Source organism: Pipistrellus hanaki, assembly GCF_964339955.1.
Source record: "Pipistrellus hanaki genome assembly, chromosome: 4".
In the NCBI taxonomy this organism is placed as follows: Eukaryota; Metazoa; Chordata; class Mammalia; order Chiroptera; family Vespertilionidae; genus Pipistrellus; species Pipistrellus hanaki.
Window position 1 is genome coordinate 87,492,710 of NC_140506.1, and position 25,238 is coordinate 87,517,947.

Consider the following 25,238-nt stretch of genomic DNA (forward strand, 5'->3'; position numbering starts at 1 on the left):
TAAGTGAATAGATTCAGCAGAAACCCCAAGTCATTGTTTTCCTTAGGTCATTGGTCAGAAACTGATGAGTAATTAGGATGAATACAAAGGATGCAATGTGTTTGGTGCTCAAGCAAATACAAGAAGTTGCACGCAAACCCTGTTTTCATTTCTTCTAATTCTCTTATGCAACCAAGAGTTTGGATCAAATGATATAAATATGTGTTTATTAATACACTAAAGAGAAAGCAGACCATCGGTGCTGTATTATTCCTGAACCTCTCTGGTAAATTCTCTTGTCCAGGAGACAATGGGCTCATTTGTGCCCCCAGGTGGGGCAGGAGAGGCCGCTGCTGGTCACAGCTCATTGATCTCTGCCTCACTGAGATGAGGAAAATTCCCTTCAGCCTTCTCTTCTGTGGCCTCGTTTCTGTCTTTCGTGTTTATTCACTGAATTCCAAGTTGGAAGGGGCCTTCATTATAGACTATTCTAGTTCAATTCTTTAGTAGCATAATGATTTAAATGAGGTAACTGAAATAAGATTGGTCAAATCTGTTAAGATCATGTGGTCAATTCATAAAGCCAGGACAGAAGCCAGGTACTTTCCACTTTTCAAAGATGGATCTAGATTGGGAGGTGGGGTAGAAGGTTCTGAATGAGAGAAGAATGGTTTTGAAATACAAAGAGAGCAATCATCTTTCACAGCCCTAATCCACGCAACTGAGCAAGTCATCCATCATATAAATCCGCTCTCACTTGGGGGATGTTAGGGTTAGGGCAGTGACTGAGACAGCCATGCATCGTGCCTTCAGAGACTCTCCAGCCCGTGGAGAAGACACAAAAAGCACAAGGAACAGACAGATATTAGAGTGCATGATGAGCCAGGGCAGATTGAAACCAGGGGGAGTGGTAGAGACCGCTGGGCAGGCAGCGGACTGCCACTGCAGGCTTCTCTTCCTTTATCCATGGGGCTTGAATGTCACTACCAAGCAAAGCTTCTTATAACTTCCATTCTTTCCAGTCATCCTCTTTGCTAACAATAAGAGAGCAGGAATGTTTTCCTTCTGTCATTTCTCTGCCTGCCATATACTCATTCCATCACAAAGATCCCCTGGACTTCTCCTCCTGATCTAGCAGAGGAGAGGGAGGCAGAGACAAGAGATACACATATGGAATGTGTGGACAAGAATGTATGATGGCCATTGCTGGTTGGTCAAGTGTCAAAGCAAATGGGAAGGTCAGTGAGAGTTATCAAATGAGCATCATTTTGTGTGCCCGCTAGACCATAGGGTTCTCCATGTAACGTGGCATGAAACCCACCCTGGGCTTGGCAATGGATGAAGTTAACACTCTTACAGCACTCCTCTCTGGTTCTCCCTCCCTCTTGTATTCCAACTGATGCCTGACCTCCCATTTCCAGTCAATCTGCTGACTGTTTTAACTTGAGAGAATTCTACCTCCCTGGAAGACAAGCATTGCTCTTTTTTCCATTCACCCTTATATTGTTTCATCTTGCCTGCTCTACTGAGCTTCAGATTATATGCATATATTAGCATGGGGTCAAACATCTACACTGAAAACTGACCTGGAATTTCCTTTATCGAAAGAGAAATAAAGAAACTGAGCTCACAAAGAAAAGTTCATTCATCAGGAGCAGTGGCTCTTTAGCCTCTTGAGTGTGGCTCTTCCACAAAATACCATGGCCTGGGAAAGTCTATTTTGAAGAAGTGGCATTAGAAGAAGTTTAAGTTTAAAAAAGTTGGCTCTCAAAAGAAATTTCATGGGAGGGGGGCAATGGTAAGATATGTACACAGATAATAATTTAATAAAAATAAATAAATAAAAAGGAAAAAAAGAAAAGAAATTTCAATCGTTGTACTATTGATATTTGGCTCTGTTGACTAATGAGTTGGCTGACCTCTGAGCAGGAGGATCTGAACAGAGTCCATGCAGAAGTGTAGACTAAGAGAATGAGAAAGGATTTCCCTGCTGGTGAGACCAAGAGTAGCAGATACTTGGAGTTGGGAAGTGAGCATCTTTAGCAGTCAGGAGTTGAACTTGCCTAATTGGAATAGAAGACACCCTTAAAGAGAAGATAAAGTGTCAGACAGGGACTAGCTTAATGAAGAAGCAGCCAGGTGATTTCCATGTTGCAGGAATGTTAGTCCTTCCGTATTTAGGATGCAATCATGGAGGGTGGCTTTAGGCATGACCATCACTTAAGAAGACCTCACAACCATGGGGAAAGGAATAGCAGGAAGGTTATGCCAACACAGGGGATGGAAAGAAGGCTTTTTAAAGGCCCAGATCAAAGATTTACTCTTTTCTTGGTGATGGATAAAAACCAAGACAAAGTCAGTGATGACAGAAGCTGGGACTGGTGCATCTGGGGAGAGAATGGTGACTGAGTGGGGTTTGGTCTGATTTTAGACATTGTGAGTCTAAAGTTGCATCCTGAAGGGGGTGTGGCAATCTGTGCTGCATGTAGCACTAGGAAGATAAGGAAGCAGAAAACACCCAATCAGAACAGCAAAAATAAAACAAATTAAAAAGGGGAGTCTTTGGGACAACTTCAAGTGTACCAACATTCTCATCATGGAGATCCTAGAAGGATGAGAGAAAGAGCAATAAATTAAAAAGATATGTGAAAAAATAATGGTGGAACACTCCCCTTACCTAGACATACAAGTCCAGGAAGCACAGAGTCCTGCACAAAATGAACCTAAAGAGGCCCACACCAAGGCACATCATAATTAATATATACCAAAGGCTAATGACAAAAAGAGAATCTTAAAAGAAGCAAGAGAAAATCAATTACTTACCTAAAAAAGAGTTCCCATAAAACTATCAGCTGATTATTCAACAGAAACATTTCAGGACAGGAGGGAGTGGCAAGATATATTCAAAGTGAGGAAAATCAATGTTTTTAACTAAGATTACTCTACGCAGCAAAGTTGTCATTTAGAATTGAAGATCAAATAAAGAGCTTCCCAGACACAGAGGAACTAAATGTCTTCATTACCACCAAACCAATATTATAAGAAATGTTAAGGGTCTTTTGTAAGAAGAAGAATAAAAAAGATAAAAATGTGAATAATATAAAGGCATAAATACATATCTGTCAACAATTAATTGCAAATGGATTAAATGCTCCAATTGAAAGACATATGGAGGCTGAATGGTTAACAAAACAAGACCTTAACACATGCTGTCTATAAGAGACCTACTTCAGATTAAAAGACACCCAGACTGAAAGTATAAGGATAGAAAAAAAATATTTCATGAAAATGGAAAGAAAAAAAAAGAAACAACAAAAAAAGCTAGGGTAGCAATACTTATACCTGACAAAATAGACTTTAAAACAAAGACTATAGCAAGAGACAAAGACACCAGCAATTCCAATTCGGGGGGTTGGGGGGGGGAGGGGGGAGTAAGACACTAAATCAAAGAGCATATACATCTATAAGTTTATTGCAGCATTATTTGCAATAGCCAAGATATGGAAGCTACCCAAGTGACAATCAATAAGTGAGTTGATAAAGATGTGATGCATATATCCATTGGAATATGACTCAGCCATAAAAAAAATAATGAAATCTTGTCATCTGTAACAACATGGATGGATCTAGAGGGTATTGTGGTGAGTGAAATATCAGACAGAGGAAGACAAATGCCATTTAATTTCACTTATATGTGGAATTAAAAAAATAAACAAACCAGCATAACAGAAACAGTTGCATAATACAGAGAACATTTTGAAGGCTGCCAATGGGAGGGGGTTTGGTAGATGGGTTAAAAAAAAGTGAAGGGTTTAAGAAGTTCAAATTGGAAGTTACAGCATAGTCATAGGGGTGTAAAATATAACAACATTAAATAATATTGTAATAACTATGTATTATGTCAGGTGGGTTATAGATGTGGGTTGATCATTTCATAATTGATATAAGTATCTAATCACTATGTGTACCCTGAAACTAAAATAATGCTATATGGCAACTGTAATTGAAAAATAAAATAAAGGGAGGAATTTAGATGACTAAGTTGAGAACTGTAACTCCAAACCAAACCTGTAATGAAGTGTCTATGTTTATCGGAGAAGGCTGGTGGTCAGTGTATTCTCTATTGATGTTATTCTGTATCAGTCTCCTTGAAAATCCCGACTACAACCCTCATGTAGGACTTGGATGGGTGAAAAAGCAGAAGGGGAATGTAGTCAAGAACACTGTGGTAAGTTTCACAGTGTCAGATTATTACTAGACCTAAGGGGGTAGTCACATGGTGAGGTATAAAAATGTCAAATCACAGCCCAAGCTAGTTTGGCTCAGTGGATAGAGCACTGGCCTGAGACTGAAGGGTCCTGGTTTTGATTCCAGTCAAGGGCACATGCCCAGGTTCCGGGCTGGATCCCCAGTAGGTAGCTAATTAATGATTCACTTTTGCCATTGTTGTTTCTAGCTCTCTCTCCCTCTCCCTTCCTCTCTGAAATAAATAAAAATATATTTTAAAAATAAATTTTAAAATGTCAAATTGCAATGTTGTATCTAAAACTCATATGGCCAATATAATATTGTATACCAAGTACATTTTGCTAAAGAAGAGCAAATAAAGATCTCGATTAGAGGAAAATAAAAAAGAAATGAGCAAATCTCAACTGCAAATTCATTGCTATCATTACAGTCCCCTAAGGGTGGAGCAGTTTCCTAGCCTGCTATGTACCACACATTCGTTATTGGTGAGCAGAGCCCAAGGCCCAAGTACATGGACAACACAGAGACCAGATTATGTTCTCCCGGTAACCAATCTCCCAGAACCCCATCCTTGTTCTGGGCGAAGCGATCTCCTGGCCCTGGAAGTTGAATGAGGTTCCCAGTGCAGGAGAAGCTGTGATCACAAGAAAAGCATCGCCATCTGCTAGACACACCGACACGAGGCAGCTGCTCTAACTATCCCCAAGAGAGGGTTTTTCTCCATTTCTTCTTTTTTAATTTGGTTTAAATTATCACATAACTGCACACTGGTTTGGAGCAGCAAATTATTAAAATTTTTTTCCTCTTCAGACTGTAATTGTAGATATGGAAACACCATATCAAAAGACAAATTAACATGCGTTCCCTCCAAAGTTCTTACTAATTATCTCAGAAACCAGAGCCTCCCCGAGGTTAGAAACTTCAGCCCAAATTCAGGTTGGGAACACGGATTTCTTCCTGAGAAGCAGAAATACGTATCACGTTGAGAAGGTAGAGAAGAGGTTGGGAGTGTCATGAATAAGCTGAAAACCCATCCTTGAAACCTTCCTCCTGCATCCCACCCCTGCCCCAGCACCACAAAGAAGGCCAGGAGAGGGACCCTGGCAGAGACAGAAAAAGATAAAGTCACAGGCCCATGTAACGTTACACCCAATAGACTCGAACAGAATGTGTGCCAAACAGCCCCCTCCTTTTCACTTAGAAAAATCTCACAATTTTCAGGAAACGCTGCAGCCTCAACTTCAAAGGCATTACCAAAGAGATGTAGCATGTAGGGAATTAGACATAAAATGTCCTTTATTATTGGGAACAAAAGCGGTGGGTCTAATCTCCTGTGTGATACAGGCTTTAGCTGATCAGGGTTACACTGAGCCATTCTGATGTAGGGAAGAATGAAGGCACCATCTTTTTATTTCTTCCCATCCCTCCTCCTCCTCCTTCTTTCTGTGCACATATGCAAATTCCACAGCAATGAGGGGAGCCCAGCAATTCCTTGGAGGGCAAAGGCATTTTCTTTGATCAGCCTCTTCCAGGCCTGGAGCCCCACACCCTCCATTTCTACCTGCCCCTTTGTGAGAGTTGATGTCTCAAATTCTACTCCGCCACTCTCAGAACTAGAATACATTAAGACATTCTGAAACTCATCTATGAGGAAACTACATCTTTAAAACATAAATATTTCCTTCAGTTAGCCTTTTGCATGTTGGTATTTGTTGTTATATTATTACAGATTTATTCATAAAACGAGTTGTTTGCCCACAGAACCATTGCCGAGGAGAGCTGCTGTCGGAGGTTATGCACATCACTGAAGCTAACATCTGATAAGCAATAAGAGGTAGGGACATTGGGCAGCATAGTGCTGGCTTCACCAGAAAACAAAGCTGTCTGTGCAATGGGAAAGGCAGATGGCTGAAAGTGCTTACTCGCTAAAAACAAATGGAATTTCTAAAATGTACCCCAGCATCTTACAGTACAGAATTTCTCTTCTGCAGTCATTTTCATATAGTAGTAACGTATTCTGGCTCAAAAAGAAACTGAATTGTTCTTCAAGGCTTTAAGACATGTTTGGTCTCACGAACTGGTCTGGGTTCTTTGGCATTTCTTTCTACTGAGCAAGGTCCTGGGACTGAGTGAGGGGGACAGAATGTCTCCAAAGGAAACAAACTCAGAGGACGAAAGGGGAACAAAATCAGTGAATTTTATCCACGGGAATGATAGGGTGAACCCATCCACACTCTCACACATGCCCTGTGTTCATTGTGGGGTTCTGCTGGCAAACCTTCCTCTCATCTCTGGATCCATCGCTGGCCTGCAGGAAAGAAAGACCGAGGCTGGTGGCAAAGTGTTTGTGGGGAGCTCCGGCTGGCTGAAGAGAGCTTTTTCAGAGAAAATAGGATCAAGGACACGGATGCATTTATGTAATGAATGTTCAAAAGTGGCCGCACTTACTGAATGCTGAGCCGGATCCAGGAAGCTGTGAGTTCCACTCGCATGAGGTCTTTGAGCAGTTTCCTAGGGAAGAAGAGAAGGAAGCCTTTAGAATCGGGTGTGCATTCTTGAATTGTGTCTGCATCTTTGTTTGTGATAGTAACTTCTTAAATATGTTCTTGATCATACAGTAAATTTATCAATGAGTGATGATGATGATGATGAAAATGATTAAACTCAAGTCTGTAAATAGATTTTCAGTAAATCCTTTTACCCTCCAGTTAGAAAGATGTTACTATTTTCTGTGCTGCAGAATAGGAAACCAAGGCTCAGATAACTCAGGTAAATCGCCCAAAGTGCCTGGATTTGAACTGGGGCAACTTGACACGGAGTTTAGAACCCCTCTGCTAGACCTTGTCTTACTCAGTGAGGTCTTCCTCACAGGACATGTTCCAGGAAGGCTGGAGGCCAATCTTTCAGAAATTTAATTGTGTATTTTCCTGCAAAAAGCCAGGTGGAAGGAAATCAACACTAAATTTCCTTTAAACTCTGGACCTCCAGAGTTTAGATTCTGTAATGCTCAATCCCTGAGAGCTAACGTTCAAAGAGACTTCATTTGCAATGAACAAAACTGTGATATAAGGTGCCCCATCGATAATAAAGTTCATGAACATGGCTACCCTCAGACAATCAGAAGGAGTAGTTTTCATTTTCATTAATATATAAATAAAGCAAATATTGCCTGAACTGCAAATGGCCATTATAATTTCATATGCTTCAGTGAGTTGGGTAGAGATCAGCTGCAACCAGAAACATTAAGATTTACTAATAGAACTGAAAGATGCAGATGGTATCCCGTACCCAAGAGAGTTGACCCTGACCTGCTTCTCCCTGGGGGAAGCTGAAGTAGAACAAATGGGTCTGGTTTGCAGCATTCTAGAATCCAGATCCAGTGTGCTTTCAGGGGCTCCTATAAAATAGTGATGCAAATTATGCCACAACTTAATGCAATTCAAAAGTTTCAGAGCTTAATTATTAACATTTGCAGATAACTGTTTAGAAAATAGTGTCCGGCCAGCATGGCTCAGTGATTGAATGTCCACCTATGAACCAGGAGGTCATGGTTCAATTCCCAGTCATGGCACATGCTCAGGTTACAGGCTCCATTCCCAGTGGGTGGCATGCAGGAGGCAGCCAATCAATGGACCTCTCTCATCATTGACTTTTCTCCTCTCTCTCTCTCTCTCTCTCTCTCTTCTCTCTCTCTCTCTCTCTCTCTCTTCCTCTATAAAATCAATAAAAATATATTTTTTAAAAATTAAGGAAAAAGAAAATACAACCCCTTTCTTAATATGATGGACTTTTTTTTTTTTTTTTTTTAACATTCTTCAGATTTGGTGAGCTTACTGGTGTTGATAAATAAAACACTTGAGAACATCAAAAAGTTCTAAAATATTAGAGAGACCTGGGTCTGGAGAAGAAAAAAATCAGGTGGTGAAGATGGTGAGGATAGTGCTTATCCTTCCTTCCTTCCTTCCTTCCTTCCTTCCTTCCTTCCTTCCTTCCTTCCTTTTCTTCCTTCCATCTATCCATCCCATTCACCCATGGCTCCACTATCTACTCATTTTTGTGACCATGGACAAGTCACTTTAACCTTGCTTGTCTCAGCCACCACCTCTGTAAAATGAAAATAAACAGAATACCTACGTCAACAAATTTAATTGAAGTGAATATTAAGAGTTTATATTTGTGAAGTACTTAGCATTGTGCCCATTGCAAAGTCAATGTTGTTTAAAAAGTTAATTATTTTTAAGCCCTTTTTTACGCTGGGCACTGTCCTCTTGGTGCCTGCAGTCCAGTGGGGAGGACAGAGCTTAGTCAGGAATGTTGGGAAGGTTTTGCCAAGGAAGAAGCGATAGAGCTGAGATTGTAATGATGAGAAGAATGAAGTGGGAGAACAAGATTTAGGGAGAAGAGTTAGGACATTTAGGAAGTGAATAGTCAAACTATATGTTTATCTTCTATAAATTCATATTATACCTCAGCTGAAGAATTATCTGTGGCATCATCATCATTGAAATATAATTGTAATTCTCTAGTAGTTTTATTGAACCCATAGTGTATCTCAGTCATTGTATCAAAATCTGCATGCATCCTCTCATTTAATAAAAATAATGACAGCTCCTATGGTCAGGTTCAATGTTCTTAACCCCTGTCCCCTCTCCTCCCCAGTGGCTTCCACCACTCACTAAGTCCACTAGCTCACATACTCCAAGATCTGCCTAAATGGAACTACTTGAAGACACAGGCACTGACTGTTACACCTCTCGCCTGTAGGCCACATTTTTCTTCCTGAAACACCCTTCATGTGGGCCCATCTGAACTCATTCTTCAAGATCCACCAAGTGTGAACGTCTCTCTGCAGCTTTCACTGACTCTTTTTCCCCTGCTGGCCTTTCACATGTCCTAACAAGAACCACATGATGATTTCCCTAATCCACTGTAGACTTGGCCTGCCAGGCTGTGAACTCCTAGAGGGCAAGCACTATGTTCTCTTCAACTCAGTAGCCTTATCCTCTGGCACAGTGGCCGGCCACTTAGCTGCTGCTCACTGCACTGAGCAGCACAGGAAGCTTTCCTCATTGGCCTCAGCCTTACATCACCAGGAAGAGGCTGGGCCTCAAGAAGAGGCTTTCTCTGAGCACCATGGCTTCTCTGGCCCCTCAGACTTCCTGTCCAGATAATAACATTAATTTCATGTCCATGTCAGCTTGATACCCACACTTTTAGGCCTATTTTTAATTAAACCTGCAGTTGTACTACATTGTATAGCCTCCTCTTTACGTTAATAAGAACTTGTCAAATCTTCCAGGTGGATTGTTGCATAAAACACAAAGGCTGAGAACCGTTGTTACAAGGTAAGAAGAGAAACAGTCATTAGCAATGGCACCAGATAGCAAGAAAAATCGAAGATGCTCTCCAGAGTTCCAGAGGAGTGACATCGTTTAAGTAAAAATACCAGGACTGTCTTGAGTTTGCAATTACTCCTGCAAACAACCTACAGAGCGGTTTACACCAGGGAGAAAGAATCCTGGGCCCCCGTGGGATGGATGGAGTGCACACTGTGCTGAGACCTTGCTGGGGCCACTGAGCTGCAAGCGGAGAAGAGGAGGGAGAAGTGGAGGGAGAAGTGGAGGGGAGCGCTCCGCCCTGCACTCATGCACTCAGTCCACATAGATGCACAAAGTAGCCAACCAATTTTGATGACCTTGTAGGGCAGTGGTTCTCAACCTTTCTAATGTTGTGAACCTTTAATACAGTTCCTCATGTTGTGGTGACCCCCAACCATAAAATTATTTTCCTTGCTACTTCATAACTGTAATTTTGCTATTGTTATGAATCGTAATGTAAATATCTGTGTTTACATTAAATATCTCAACCTCAGGTTGAGAACTGCTAGGAGGGCCGCCTTAACCATCAGAAAACACAGATATTTACATTATAATTTTATGGCCGAAACTGGTTTGGCTCAGTGGATAGAGCGTCGGCCTGCGGACTGAAGGGTCCAAGGTTCGATTCTGGTCAAGGGCATGCACCATGGTTGTGGGCACATCCCCAACAGGGGTGTACAAGAGGCAGCTGATCAATGATTCTCTCTCATCGATGTTTCCAATTCTCTATCCCTCCCTCTTCCTCTCTGTAAAAAATCAATTAAAAAAAAGAAAATAATTTTATGGTTGGGGGTCACCACAACATGAGGAACTGGATTAAAGGGTCACAGCATTAGAAGTTGAGAACCGCTGTTGTAGGGGGTATGTTGTTTAAGGTTGTAACTCAGACTATACACAGGGCTGGCTCCTGTAACATTTCTACTTCCATGGTCTCTGCCATCGATGGCTTGGTGGCTTTCCCCAGGCAGAACACCCCGCAATAGGCTGCTAAGCTGTCTTCCTGCTTCCAGGCTGCACCTCTCATGCCACCAGGAGCAGGTAAATGGCCCTTACATAATGGGATGCACCATGGACGCTTCCTATACTGTGCAGGAGGGACCCCTGTCCCTGTGACAGCCTAACACCCTGCATGGTGCACTCCTGGTCACAGCTTCGGCCTTATTTATTTACTAGTGAGCAGGCACCCCCACTCTTCAGACCCCTTATGTACCAGCCCCAGGGACCTTGCATTTCTGGGTCACCCTATGCTCCCCACATGCCACAGGGAAGTTGCAGAGGCTGTATCTCTGACATGGGATGGTCTTACCCCCAGTTACCTCGCATCCATCCTTACTTCCAGATGAAAATCCTACTCCTGCTCTTAAGTGCCTGTTATCCTTCCTGCAGAGCGCATCTCACAGCTATCATTTAATAGTCAGTTACAAATGATTTTGTTAAAGTCTGCCTGTTTCACCAGCTTGTTAGCTTTGGGTTTAACTCTAACTCTGGCCACATTGCTGTGAACATGGGAGGCATTTGATAAAGATTTGCCAAAGGGAGGAAGGATGGAAGGGCAGAAGGAGAGGGGGGAGAAGAGAGAAAGGAAGGGAGGAGGAAAGTGAGGCTTACTGGCCTCTTGCTAACTTTAGGCATTATGTGGTGGCCATGCAGCCCCTCTGAGTGCTGTCCCTCCTCAGCCCCTCTTCCTCTTCATCCCAGAGACATGTCTGAGGTACTCAATCCTGGCATAGGGCAGTGTGGAGCAGGGATGGAACCCTCTCTGATCTAAGTTCCATTTCTTAGAAGCTTGGAAGGCACTGATAAGTTCCTAGAACTGAGGGCTCAGTGATTGTGGGGTCCCTATTCTCTGCCATATGATCATGGAGAGAAATAGGAGGCAGGCTTTGGATCAAGAAGAACGGTGGAGAGAGCAGAGGCGAGAGTGGAGGGGCCATGGGGAAGGGAGGTTTCCCAGTGGGTTAGTGACCATATTGTTCCCTGATCGCTTGGTGACTCAAGATGGCAGGCCCTCACGGGACTCAGCACACCTCCTGCCTCTCTCTCTCAGTGCTGAGACTCACTCCTGTGGCAGGTGATAAATATCCCCGCTGTTTGAGCTGCTTTGAGTGAGTTTCTGTTTATTGTCCAAAACAATCAAACAAACAAACAATAAAGAACTGCAAGTATGACCCTGGTCTCAAAGATGGCATCTCACCCATTTGGGTTGGGGGTGGGGAGAAGTTTCTCCACCCACCCTGCATCCAGAGAAGCCACCTGTGTCTTGACCCCATCGATGATTGTGATGGGACTCACTCTCCAAGCTTCCCAGAAGCCCCTGGCCTTATCCTGGGGTCTAGAGTCTAACTGCCCTTGAAGGGGCCTGAGGCTGCATCAGCACAGGGCGATGCAGCCAGTAAATGCGGGCTTGTTCCATGCCATGTGGCATGGTGAGTGTGCATGGGCTAGTGCGATCTCACCTGGGGCGAGAAAGCCATGGTGGGAGGGGCATGCAGCCACTTATTTGAAGATAGAGACCCTCCCCAAGGGAATCCAGGGACTGGGAATCTAGGGACTCTCAGCACAGAACACGGGCTACTGCCCAGTGGCCACCGCTGCAGCTGGATGATTGGATCAGTGGCACCTGGCCATGCAAGCGTCCCTGGATTCGCTGTGGGCACTGTCCCCTAAGGGTGGCCTGGGAGACTCTGAGTCCAGTCTCCCACGTCATTTCTTAGCAGCCCACCCAATCCCCCATCAGATTCCTGGTCTCTGGCTGCAGTACTCCTAAAATATGTTTTCTGTTCCTCCTTTCCCCATATTGGTTGAAGGTAAGTGACTGAGCTGAACAAGAACCAAATCCAAGGGCCAAGAGTTCTAAATGCACACTGAATGCCGAATGCCCCAGGCTCTCTCATAGCAGCACTCATATGCACCAGCTGCTACCCCCTCTTTGTCTGGCAAACGTTTACTTATTCTTTGTATCATTGGGAAGCCCTCCTTGACCCCTGGCTGAGCCCCACAAGCACAGTGAGGAGCCCCCACTTCCCCAAGCTCAGCAATGCATCAGTGTGTCTGAGTGTCCCCCTCTCACAGACCTCTGTCTCTATGTCTGTCCTCTCCATGGGATGGGCAGTGCCCTGAAGCCCAGGCTGTGCTTCATCTTATTCCTGAGTGATGCATGCATTTTGTACACAGCCTTGGGTTCAAGGTTCAAACCCAACGCTCCTGTTCATTAGCTGTGTCACTTAGGGCAAACTGCTCTGCCTCCATTTTCTAGGCTATGGAGTGACCTTCTCAGGGGTGTGGTGTGAAGATTACACAGCATAACCACCTGGCATTTCTCCTCAATACATGTTTAACTGGGTGTAGAGTGAAGGAAGGAGGAATGTGTTCACATGCCCAACAACAGCACCTACTTGGTCAACAACAGTCCTTCTAATAAACAAATTCCCAGGGTGCTTTGCAAAATGCTGTCAAATAGGTAAAATCGTCCAGATAACTGCAACAGCAGAGCCCAGGCATACCAACGGCAACACAACCACTGGCACATAGTAGGGATGTGATTTTTCAGAAATCATTTAAGATTTCAGTAATAAAGACCATTGCTGATGAAATACAGTTGCAGCCCCTATTCCAAAGCTTCTAGGTGACCTGTTGGCTGTCTAATTGCGATAAGCATCCATTAGCCTGCCTGCTGCACTTCATCTGGCTGTACTCAGCTCTCCAGCAAGGGCTTAGGTACCGTATCTGAGCCTTTTCCATGGAAGATCCTCCCGGGATCCCTCCCTCGGGAAGCAAAGCTCTCCTCACAGCTCCAGGGACCTTGGAGAGACTAATGATATTACACCCCACACACCGCCACCCCCCTCTGAGGTTTATTGTTGGTGTGTTTAATTTCCTGTCTTGGCCTTATAGGAGATTTCTAATGTTTGGGCTGTAGGGTATGTTCTGATTAAAAATAATCCTCCCAATTACGGGTTGGCATGAGCCTCCTGTCACCGCACTCTGCCACCAGCCTCTGCGCCCCTGTCAGCAGTAATTGTGTCTGCAGTGCCTAACTGTAAATGAAAACCCAAGGGCCAAGTTTGGGTCCCCAGTTCCTGGGCCATACCGGATCTTTTAATTTGCACTGTCTGTCAAAAGGAGGTGGCTGTGTGTACTCCAAAGAAATCCTGAGCTTCTCAGATTCAAGGCCAGAAGGAGCAACGGCACCAGGGCCTTCTCGGAGAAATTGCATTTGAACCCACCAGAGATAACAGCGTGTGTGGAAGGCAACGAGGCGCTTTTTATTCTGCTTCAAACTTTAGCTAGACTCAGTCTGAACAGGGAAGCTGAACTCTAGGGAAATTTCAAGGTGTATTTATATTATTTTCCCCCCACCAAGTACATAAGACAGGACATGAAATTCAAAGCATGTGATAGTAGCTCTGTGAAAGGAAATATACACACGAGGCCTGATTATTTCCATCTCTATGAATGTAAAACTCTCCGGGTGTAGCGTGAGGGAGGGAGGGATGTGCTCACAGCTGGCAAATGCCATCAAGTTCCTCTCATATCACCAGACAGGAGCTGTCCCTATGGCTGGGCCCAGTTTAGGCAATTGAAATACGGTGAAGAGTCAAAAAGTGTCTCTCGGGAACCCACACAGAGTGAAGGGCAGAGAGAATGCCCAGCTCAACCCCTGGGTTCCAGACAGCATTCCTGCATGTTATCCACCACTCCCTGCTGAACCTCAGACACAGAGTATGGACACAAGATACTAATGTGTCTTCCCAGGGCCCCATTGGCTGATCCTAGCTCTGGTGGGGTTGGTTCCTTATGGCATATGTTTTGGTGACTTACCCTTGACCACACGGGCAGATTGCTCAAACCCAGGCCACTGTGCCAAAGAAGAGCACCATGCGGATTGGGGCAAACTCTGAGCCATGGGCCAAATCCAAACCATTGCATGGTTTTATAAATCAAGTTTTACTGAGACATAGCCACGCTCATTCACTGTGTATCATCCATGCTACAATACAGATGAACAGTTGAGACATTCCATGGCTCACAAACCCAAAAATATATACCGCTTGGCCCTTGATAGAAAGAGTTTGCTGCCTGCCCCCTGATAGAAAGGCTGGCACACAAGTTCACAGAGATCTAAACAAATAAATAATAAGAATGGTGATCAATACCCAACACTAAGCATTTGTCATGTGCCAGGCATTTTATTTGCAAAATTCCCTCCAGGCAGAACATCCATCCTTTCCCTTTTGATGATGATGAACTAGGTATTTAAGAGTCTGAAAGAACCTGCTCCAGGTCTTAGCACTAGGGATCAGCAAAGCCAGGATCCAAATCTAGTTCCCTAGATGTCCCATTTCACCCAGTGTCTGGTGTACATAACTGTAAAATAGAGAAGCTGTCTAGTTTGGCTTCTTTGGTGAGGCCCTAAGGCTCATTTCTAGCAGGAAGAGTAAGAGTGAGCACCACCTTCCCATAACGGCTCCCCTGAAATAGTTTCCTTGACCAATCCCACCATGAACCTAAAGAATTCCCCATGTCCACTGCTGAAAGAGGGGCATTCCCTGTGGTCCATGACATTTCCTTCAAGGTGCCATGGATCAGGGCGAAGTAAATCAGAGCAAGAGAAGATGTTTAGCTCCTGCAGACACATTCTTAGGTTGAACAACAAAACACTGGCAGAGATGGAGAGGAACTCCTGGCTGATCATTGGCATCACACAAAATCTCTTCAAAGGCGAAAATGCTTCTTCTTGTCATAGAAATGGCCAGTGAGTTCTTTCCATCATGAAGAAGGAGGCTTCTCAGCAAATGTTCCTGTGTTCACATGAACTGAATTTACCCAGACCCATCTGTGCCTGCAGGTGGCCTGGCCCGCACTTGGTATTAAGGAGACCAAAGGATCTCATCCATCCTGAAACCATACAACTTCTCACATAAACAAACAAACAAACAAACAAACAAACAAAAAACCTAGGGGTGGGAAAAGGGAACCAACCCTGCAGAAATCTGACACGGGGAGCACTGCTCCTTCAGATGCATGAAAGGTGATCATGGGGAGGCTCAGTGTCACCTGCTACTGGACTCACCAGGCCCCAGAAGCAGAGCCCAAAGAGAAAGTGGATCCCCATGGTTTCCACCCATGTGGTTTCAACTCTCAGCTCAAGTATCCCTTCCTTAGCAAATCCTCCCAGGTCCCTCCCTGCAGCAAATCTGGGATCGGCTCTGATCTCACTGCATTTATCTCAGCTCCAACAACACAACAGAGTACAACCACCTGATAGGATCTGCCTCTCTGGCTAGACAGAACACTCCATGAGGACTCGGACAGTGAGAGTTTTGTTCTCCACCGAATGCTTTGCATCTAACATGGCATCAGGCACAAAGATGTTGCTCAGCTGGATGAATACTTGAATGAGTGAATAATTCTAGAATAAAACCACGTTTTCCTCTGGCATCCCAAGGGTCTTCACCTGTGACCCAGGTATTCATCACTAAAACCCTGCTCTGAACACACTTTCTTTAAGCCCAACTTCCACTCCCCATCCAGCTTCTCACAGGTCTGTTAGAGGACAGATGACAATATTTGAAGAGATGAGTTTATGTGTGAAGAAAGAGCTTTGACCTTGAGGGTTGTACCCACCTTGGTACAAATCCTGGCTTCAGCACTTCCTAGCTGTGTGACCCTAAGTCAGTTATTTTCTATCTCTGGGCCTCAGTGCTTGCATGCATAAGGTGGAAATAAAAATTACTCTTAGTAGATTCTGACAATGACTAAATGAGATAACACAGGAAACAGGATTAGAGAAAGTCTATAGTGGGTGTTCAAAGAGTCGCACCTAATTTAATCATATCCAAGTCCTCCTAAGTTCAAGATGATCTCAAAAATAAAAGAAAGAGTAATGGAAACAATGACTTAAAGAAACTCAGTATCTATTTGGGGCATATAGGAATATTTGTATGTGATTGTATATAAGACAGCAAAAATAACAGGTGCATAGTAATAATAATAATAATAATAATAATAATATAATAATAATAATAATAATAATAAGCATCCAATGCTTACTCTCTGTCATCACCATAATAAACAATTTGCACGTAGAATTCCACTGAATTCTCACTGAGTCCCTATGCTGTAGGTATAATTATCTAACATACTGATAAAGCATGATACTCAGAATGATTAAGTATTTGTTCAAGTTACCAAAGAGAAACTAAAACTTGAACCCTGATCTGACTGGTGATTAGATGACACTATATTCACTCTCAAAGAGGATGTTCCCATTGCAGGTAGACATCACTCTCTTGTGACATCCCGGAGAAGGACGTCAGGTGGCCTAGCAAAGAGAGGTCTAGATGTACCACAGTGCCGCGATCTGTCCTCACACACAGGGGTAACGTCTACATAATGGATCATCCCGACCCAAGCAATTCATTTTGCCTGTTATCCGTCATCTCACTGGTCTGTTGATCTTTGTCACTGAAGAGAAATAGTGCAGGGATGAGCAACAGGCTCACAGAGGGAGTCTCTCAGACACAGTGATTCTAAGCCACAATCTGTCCCCCTGAGCAGCGAGCACTGCTCCGAGCCTTGGGCTCTGCTTATCTGGCATAGGGCGCAGAGGGGAGATCCTCCCCACTATGCTAGGTGTGCTCCATAGTTAGCTGGAGGCTGAACCAACCAGTTCCATCAAAGGGAAAAGGTGAATGGATACACCAGCGGTTGAGAGACAGACAGATTTATAGAGCCGGGAGGCAAAGCACACGTCACTGGGAATGCATGATGCTCTCATTCATTAGTCATCTTTTACTTTGAATCTATTTTGCAATGAAAAGTAGCTTTCTATTTCTATTACCAAGATGAATGTGTCAACAATACACCCCAGCATAAGCCAGACGATAGTGGAGAAGGGAAGAAAACAGACAAAAAAAAAAAAGGAAAGAAAAAAGAAAAATCAAAACTCTCAGTACATAGTGTGATGTATTTGCTCAGGTTGCTGCTTTATGTACACCACGGAGAACACTTTGTGTTTTAGCTTCATAACTCATTGCTCTATAAAGCAAAGGCAACTAGCTAGCAGCATCTACTTCAACTCGGAGAAAGAAAATGTACCATAAAGAAAACCCATCCTCTACCCTGTAGCTCTCAATTCTTTAAAAAAAAATTCTATTTAACATGTCTTGGACTCCAGAGCTCCTTATTACCTTATTTAATTCAGACCAGGGAAGATGTCTCAGAATAAAAATGACACTAAAATGATAGGAACTAAGCTATGATATGTGGACATCATATTTTCTTCAGAGAGATAATCAGCTTATCAGAATTCATTTCAACCTAAGAAAGGTCTCATGACTACACTGAAAATTCAAGTTGGTCTCATCATCTCAAGAATGTAATCTCAAGGAAATGGTAAAACTATCAAGGCAAACTCGGTGCAGTTATCTTTATGTATAAAAACCATAAGCATCTGATGCCAACAAAATCACAGGGGCTGGGTCTTCCCCCAAGTGTGGGAGAGACCTCTATATAACACATATGAAGTGCCTCTGCTTATAATACCATTTTATTTTTCCTAGTCACCAAGACTACTTTTCAAACATGCCTTGCTATAGTCTTTACATGTAAAAATTCAGTATTATGAAAAATATAAGACTTGATAAATAGTTTCTTAACTAGTCGCTAATGGGGGTATGGATTTTAACCCCATTGTCACTATTAGCTAACTGTTTTGCCTCAAGTAGGTTACTCAACTCTCTTTGAGCCTCAATTTCCTCAGTTGCACAAAGAAAGAACTCCTTATTTTGAACTGACCTTTTAGTTTATCTAGATGATCTGAGTTGTATGCATTCTCATAAGAAGGAAAATCACTGAGAGCAACAGCCAAAGATACCCCAAAAGTGTGTATACAAGTCTCAACAGCGGTCAAGGCCAAGACAGAATATATTGTGTGTCTCTTGGTATGAAATGTCCCCTAAACAATACACCCCTAAAAATTAAGCAAAAATAGATATAACCCATCTAGTCACAAGTAAATATCTAATATGGAAAGAAATGCAATAGATTTCAGGAGACAAAAGAAAATTCCCCATAGTGAATCCTTCATGTTCAGCAAAGACCCACCAAGCCATTTGGTACAATTTTCCAGGAAAACAAAGACAATAAAATGAAGGAAAAATAGCTCGGCAGAAAGGTGGATCAATACAGCACTCAGCATCTCCATGTGGGAGAAACAAAAATCATAAAACTAGACCCAAGCTTTGAAAAATGTGCTAAATGTTCCAAGGGCCACATCAGGTAACCATCAAAAGTTATGTGTTCAGTGTGGGACTTCATCCAAACCTGCTTTGGTTGACGGTTTCTTTAAACATGATTTCAAGTAAGCACTAACTGTTATAGACTTAGCCACAAGAAATGCAGAAAATTTTGAGACAAAAATCATTGCTTCTCTAGTGTTTTCATGAGAGACAATAACATATAATGGTAAGAACTCAAGACCTACAGTAAGTAAAACTTGGGTTTGACATCAGACATGTGTGGGCCTTTCTGAACTTCAGAATCTTACTCTGGCAAGTGGCTAGCAGTACCTACACCATAGAATCACTCTAAGGGTTAAGTGAAATAATGCATGTAAAATGCTTAACAAAATGCTTGCATATAACTCTTTAATAAATTTTAGCAACTTCTAGTATTCGAAGCCTTATTTTTGTTTCCCAGGTGGAGTAGACACTGGAATTTACTGAGTATTTACTAAGTTCCAGGCATTCTCCTAAACTTTCTCTGTAAATATTTTTTCATTGAAAAATATTTGTCAGTTACATTTATTCATTTCTCAGGAAACTAAATCTCATAATTCTCCCTCTTATCCTAAAATGCTTCAACCCTTTACAAAGATTATAAAAGTGCCATGTTAATAGAGGTACTTACTTTAATAGGACACATCATTTATTAAGAAAATAGTCCTAAATCCTAAAGCAAACTCCTACCCAGAAAATTGGAAGAAAACAACAACACTCAATTTCCACCCATGGTCTACATCCTTTGATACCATGTGATAACCATCAAAAATACTGAACTCATGCATATGAAACTCTGAGCTCTTTGGCATGGGTTTAGAGTCTGGATGAGCATAATTTCTTTCAGGTCTGAAATATGCAGACATCTTTATAAGTCTACAACTTAAATTAAGGAAGCAAAAGAAAAAAAAAAGTCTACATTCCATAGTCCCCTGGTTCTGTTTCTAATCCTCAAGGATCTTTTTTCAGTAACAATTCAGGGGAAGTAAATATGTTTTAAAAGGAACATAATGCAAGTTATGTTGGCTCATTTTAATGTGTGCATCCACTCATTAATCTGTGAAGTTTTTTGAGCCCTACTTTGTGAAAACCATCAAAGCATGGTGCCAGGTACAGTTTGGGATTCGAGATGAACGCAACGCTCCAATTTCTAAATGACTCACATTAATAAGAGCTGATGGAAAGCAACCATAAAACCAGGTTCCAAGCAGAGAACCTAAGGGGGCACAGTCTGCCTTGGGGGAAGGGTGGGAGTGGAATAAAGTGACAATTGAGATGAATCCTGGGGAATAATTAGGTTTTGTTTGTTCAACCATCAGAAAAGGGGAACATGAAGAATTAGATAAATTGCTGCTGAAAGAAAAAATATGGCTAAGCAGGAGGAAGCCTGAAACCCCAGGGCCTATCCGGAAACCCTGAGCTATCTTTGGGAAGCAGAATGTAAGGAGTTTATTGAGGGGAATCATCAGGAAAAGATTACACCAGACGGAGGAGCTTCATCGGCCATTCCCAATGACAGCATTGATGTAAGGAACACATTGTGCTTAGTGTTTTCCATAGAATAACCAAGAGCTGAGCCTCCTCAATCATTCTGTGAAGGTGTTAACGCCAGCTTTCTATAGCTGAGGGAACAGGGCTCAGAAAGACGGGTGGCCGAAAGACACCTGGGTGATAGAAATAGAACTGTGCCCTTCACTGAGACCCATCAGACTCCAAAGGCCACGCTCTGAGCCACTGAAAATAACTGAGTTCAGGTTTTGGCCAGTAGTCATTAAGGATCCGTGAAGGATGTCTGAGAAAAGAAATGACATGTTCTGACCTGTATTTTAGGAGAATAATTGGCCGCAGGGAAGAAAATGGACTGAAGGTGAGAGATGGACATAGGGGCTGGGGAAACCGTTGTGAAATGCAGTCTCTGAAGGCTCAGTATCTGGTTGCATATTTGCTCTTTCCCATTTGCTCTGGCTTTGTGACTCAGAGCCTCAATAGCTATATCTTACCAATGGGAGTCATAGTCATACCACCCATCTCAAGAGGGTTGTTTTTTTGGTTTTTGTTTTTTTTTAAATAAATTAATGTATTTAGAGTCTCTAAGTTTTCCTGGGTAATTGTAGCTGCTTAATGTTAGTTTATCATCTCCAAAGGAAGATACCCTGAAGAGAAAAGAGGAAATGGGCCAGCCCAGTCAGACAAGCCCTGGGGATGTCCAATGCATCAGGCACTTGCATATCCTCTTTCCGTTTTTATCTCTCAACCTGACCCTCCCTTTTGAAGCCACTACTATCTACACCAGTGCCCAGGCTGATTTTCTTCCAAATCTCCTTACCTGGGCCCAAAGGCAGGTGTGCCAGAGATTAGGCCCAACACAACACAGGGAAGTGGGTCAAACTCCCCATATTCTCCTCCATCCATTACTGCCGGTGCTGTATTGTGTCTTGCCAGCACAATCCCTTTGGGCTCTAAAAGCTCCAGCTTACCGTGTGGGGAATGCCAGGTTACCCATAAACCCACACAAATTGTAATCCCAATTTTTCCAGTAACACCCAAAGGTCCAGGTGATCCATTTACATATTGAACTGCATTTGCACCCAACGACTATGTGAGTGCTCGGGATGTGTTTCATTTCAATAGCTCAGCTTTGGGAAGTCTCTAGAGACGGCTAGTCACTCTTGAACCGTGCTTGGTCTACGAACACTCAGGGTATTTTTACTTTTAATAAGCACCATCGCCAAGCCAGAAGGAAGGTCGCGGTGAGCCACGTGCACGCACAACGTCATCTGAACCCATTAGGATCTGCTTAGCGAGAGGCCAAGTTCAGACACTTTGCAGCTGCATGCAACGCGATTTGAAAAGAAATCATCAAGCCTCACCAGCTGTTACACTCTGATTATTCTGAAAACCTGAAAAACAAAAATTTGTCAAATAAATTGACAATTGTTTTCTACATCTTAGGGCTGCGCTGTGTACCTGGGGGGGCAGCATAATGGGAGGCACCTGGGGAGCTCGGGTGCGTCCTCAGGGCAGGAGCAGCATCAGTTCCGTCAACGTGATGGAAAATAACAGGCAATGGCACATACTGCGCATGCCGAGCAGCTCAACTGGGCTAATAAACACTAATTTAATCGTTTTTGTTTTTACAGATGAAGAAACCAAGGTTCAGAGTTTTATAGTATGCCCAAGGTCACTGCCATGGCAAGGTCACCAGGCAGTGGTGATGCAGCAGCAAAGTTAGAAGAGGGATCAAAGGCCTCAAGCTCTACCCCTCCCCTACAATGAAAACCTTCCACGCAGGACCCTATCCGGGCATCTCATTCTCTGAGGTTACCCACTCTCACTTCTTGAGGGTATACTTCAGCTTTAGTCAATTTATTGTGCTTTGTTAAATATATCTGCTCTTAAACCCTTTCTTATGGACCCTGCTATGGGGTTGAGTCCTCCTTGGCCTTCCCAGTGAGGGTGGAACTAAGCCAGCATCTGACAGTGGGGTGGTGGGTGACCTCTCTCTGCTCTCACAGAGGCCCCACCATTCATGGTCTCCCTCTGAACAATAAGCTTATGGCAACCTAGTCACTAGTATTTAGAGCTATGCAATATGCTAAGTGTTCTTCAAATATCCCCCACCCCTAATGCAATCATCACAGTGGTATAAGAGACGGGAACTGCTTTAATACCCACTTTCCAGATAAGCAAAGCAAGGCTTTGGGGAACACGTTATCCAGGTTTTAATAATAAGCCAGGATTCTGTTTCTAGAGCCAAAAACCCTGACCCTCTTTCTTGAATGCCCAGCACTGAACCAGGCACCAGGTAACAACTGGAGTTTGTAGAACGAATGAGTTCACAGATATCTAGGCCTGTGGATGGGGTCTCTGCAGAGCCAGGTACCTTCACAACCGTGCCTATGGCATTTGGAAAAGGAGCCTCGCACACAGAAGGTGCTCAATAAGTGTTTGTGTACAGAATGGCTGCTGCTCCGCTGAGCGTGTGCAGAGCGAGGGCTCTGACTGCTTTGCGAAGGGGACAATGCTGCCTGATGATTATCGCCTGAGCCTGTCCATTCTGTCCCTGCCCTCCATGATAACCACACAGAAATGTGAGAATAAAATGACCATGTCACATCTGGTGTCCTGCTGGATTAGCGTGGGCCCAGGGGACATTATCGGCGCCAAGAATCATAATCCTTCACTCCCTATCTCTTTGCAAACAAAACTGACAAAACACTCCCAGGGCTCTCTGAAGTAACCTTCACATCGGTGAGCAGCCTGCTCTGCACGCTTCCCTCCTGAGTAGGTGTCCCCGTCCCCACCTCACTGCAGGAAAGAGGCTAGCTGCAGGGAAAGGCACCTGGAGCACCGCACACTGTATCAGCAGCTCCATCCCCGCAATCTGACATGTGTGAAATGAGACCGCTTATCAATAAAGGGAGCGCCCAGCAGCTCCGAGGGATGCAGAAGGGGCCTGCTGGTTGCTGCAAATCTCTCACCAGTGCATTGGAGTTTGACACTTAATATTCAAACCCAACTACAGGCTATGTACTCAGAGGATAAAACTCCATAATAGCACAGGATCCACAGGCTGACAGGATGAGCATACAAACCTCCAGTGTAAAGACTCACTTAAGAGCTTTCTGCCATAAATGGAGCTGAGGGTAGGGGGGTGGGGGGAGAGAGAGAGGCATGGTCATGCTGAAAACAAGTAGAAGCCAAAATGAAAATGCACAAGTATAATCCAGTAATTAGATGGTGGTGGAGGAGGTGGTGGGGGTTTGGGAAGAAAATGACACGTAGTTCATCCTCCTATTTAAATTCATCGTGTTGATGCTAGTTATTTTCCCCATCAGGGACTCAAAATAAGAAGAACATTTCTGGAACTACACACCATAATAGAGAGCTATCCAAAAGGACAATCTGGTATTTATGCGTCAATTGCCAAAAACACCATTTTGCAAACATGTATTAACCTAAGAATTCTCCACCCTGTCTAGCTAATTTTATAGCCTCTGCATCATATCAGACAGTGCTTAGCATGGAGGAGACTAAATAATTGCAGGGAGATTAGAGTTAAGCTACAAGTAGGCACATTCATATTTAGTTTTGCACATTTCACAGACATTCTGAGCTAAGCCTACTTGGTCTAAATCAGACCCCATAAGCTGGAAGTCCGGGGCTCTAAGTGGCCCACATGCTTGAACCACTCACCATTTAAGACAATTTATGGGGGCGGGGGGAGGATTGCCATCATTTGACTCTTGATAAACCAAAATATCAAACCTTACTGAGACCATATTTCTCCCAGGCAAAATCCCAATGAGCTGAGTAGTTGATGCTCCCATTAGAGAGTCTGTGTGCTCTCCCCAGTCCCCAGCCATCTCTATTGCCTCTAGCCACTTCACTCAAAGACGTTACCTGTTTGGACCCTTGTAGGCATTTGAGTTTTTGACCTCTGGTTAAACTATTTAGAGTGAAAGGCAAACATTATATCTTCATTTTATACACTGAAGTGTTTTTCCTGTACCCTTAGAGCAAAAATAGATGCAATTTTTCCCCTTCTACCCCCTGGAATTCTGGAATGGTATAACCCATGCACAAACTGGTCACAAGAACAGAATGAAAGGTTGATGTTTTGACGAAATTCTAAGCCAGTAAAGTGACCTTTCCCTTCTTGTTTTCATTATTATTGCAGAAATATTCCAAAGGAGGAGAGATCTCATCTCACACATGGACTTGAAAACCATAGCTGTGATGATCATGTCACTCATGCGCATATACAATTTTTCAGTGGCTCCCCGCTGCCTACAGAATGCCAGCAATCTCCTTAACATTGCATCTATAGAACAAGCGGGCCTCACCAATCCAGCCTGCATTTCCTGTCCCTTGACTATCTCATGCTGTCCACTGCAATCTAGCAGCCACATCTCCTAGGTAGTCCCTGGTGTGTCTCACTTCCCTTAGTGTCTGAGATTTTGCTTCTTCTATTGCCCTGGACTGGAATCCCATTCCTGACCTTCTATATAGGAAAAGCACACTCATCCTTCAAGGTTCAACTCAAGTGTCATTTCCTGAGGAGAGTCCAGGCCTCCCAGGCCCAGGAAGGCTAAGCTGGGTTTCTCTTTCTTATATCTTAAGTATATCCCCCCACTAAGTAAACTAAGATTCAGGGTATCTAATTTATCTCAAAGTAATCTATCTAAAAGTTATTATCTCATATATTTATTACCTGCCTCTATCCAAACCTAAACTGTGAATTTCTTGAAGGGAGGAAATTATCCAATGTTGGTCCTTATCAAAGAACTCTGCCTGCAGGAAATGAATGTTTAATGACTGAATTTCCAATAAATATCCAAAGCAGAAAATA

The 25,238-nt window shown here is 43.3% G+C and overlaps 1 protein-coding gene across 15 annotated transcripts in view; it reads right to left on the reverse strand.

The window, feature by feature from the left end:
* Nucleotides 1–25,238, reverse strand: part of RBFOX1 (RNA binding fox-1 homolog 1) — a 1,418,051-nt gene that overhangs the window by 1,163,496 nt on the left and 229,317 nt on the right. For all 15 annotated transcript variants that reach the window (XM_084882378.1, XM_084882381.1, XM_084882366.1 and 12 more), the window contains exon 2: nt 6,676–6,738. The gene's annotated coding sequence lies outside the window, so the exon portion shown is untranslated. The remainder of the gene's footprint in view (nt 1–6,675; nt 6,739–25,238) is intronic.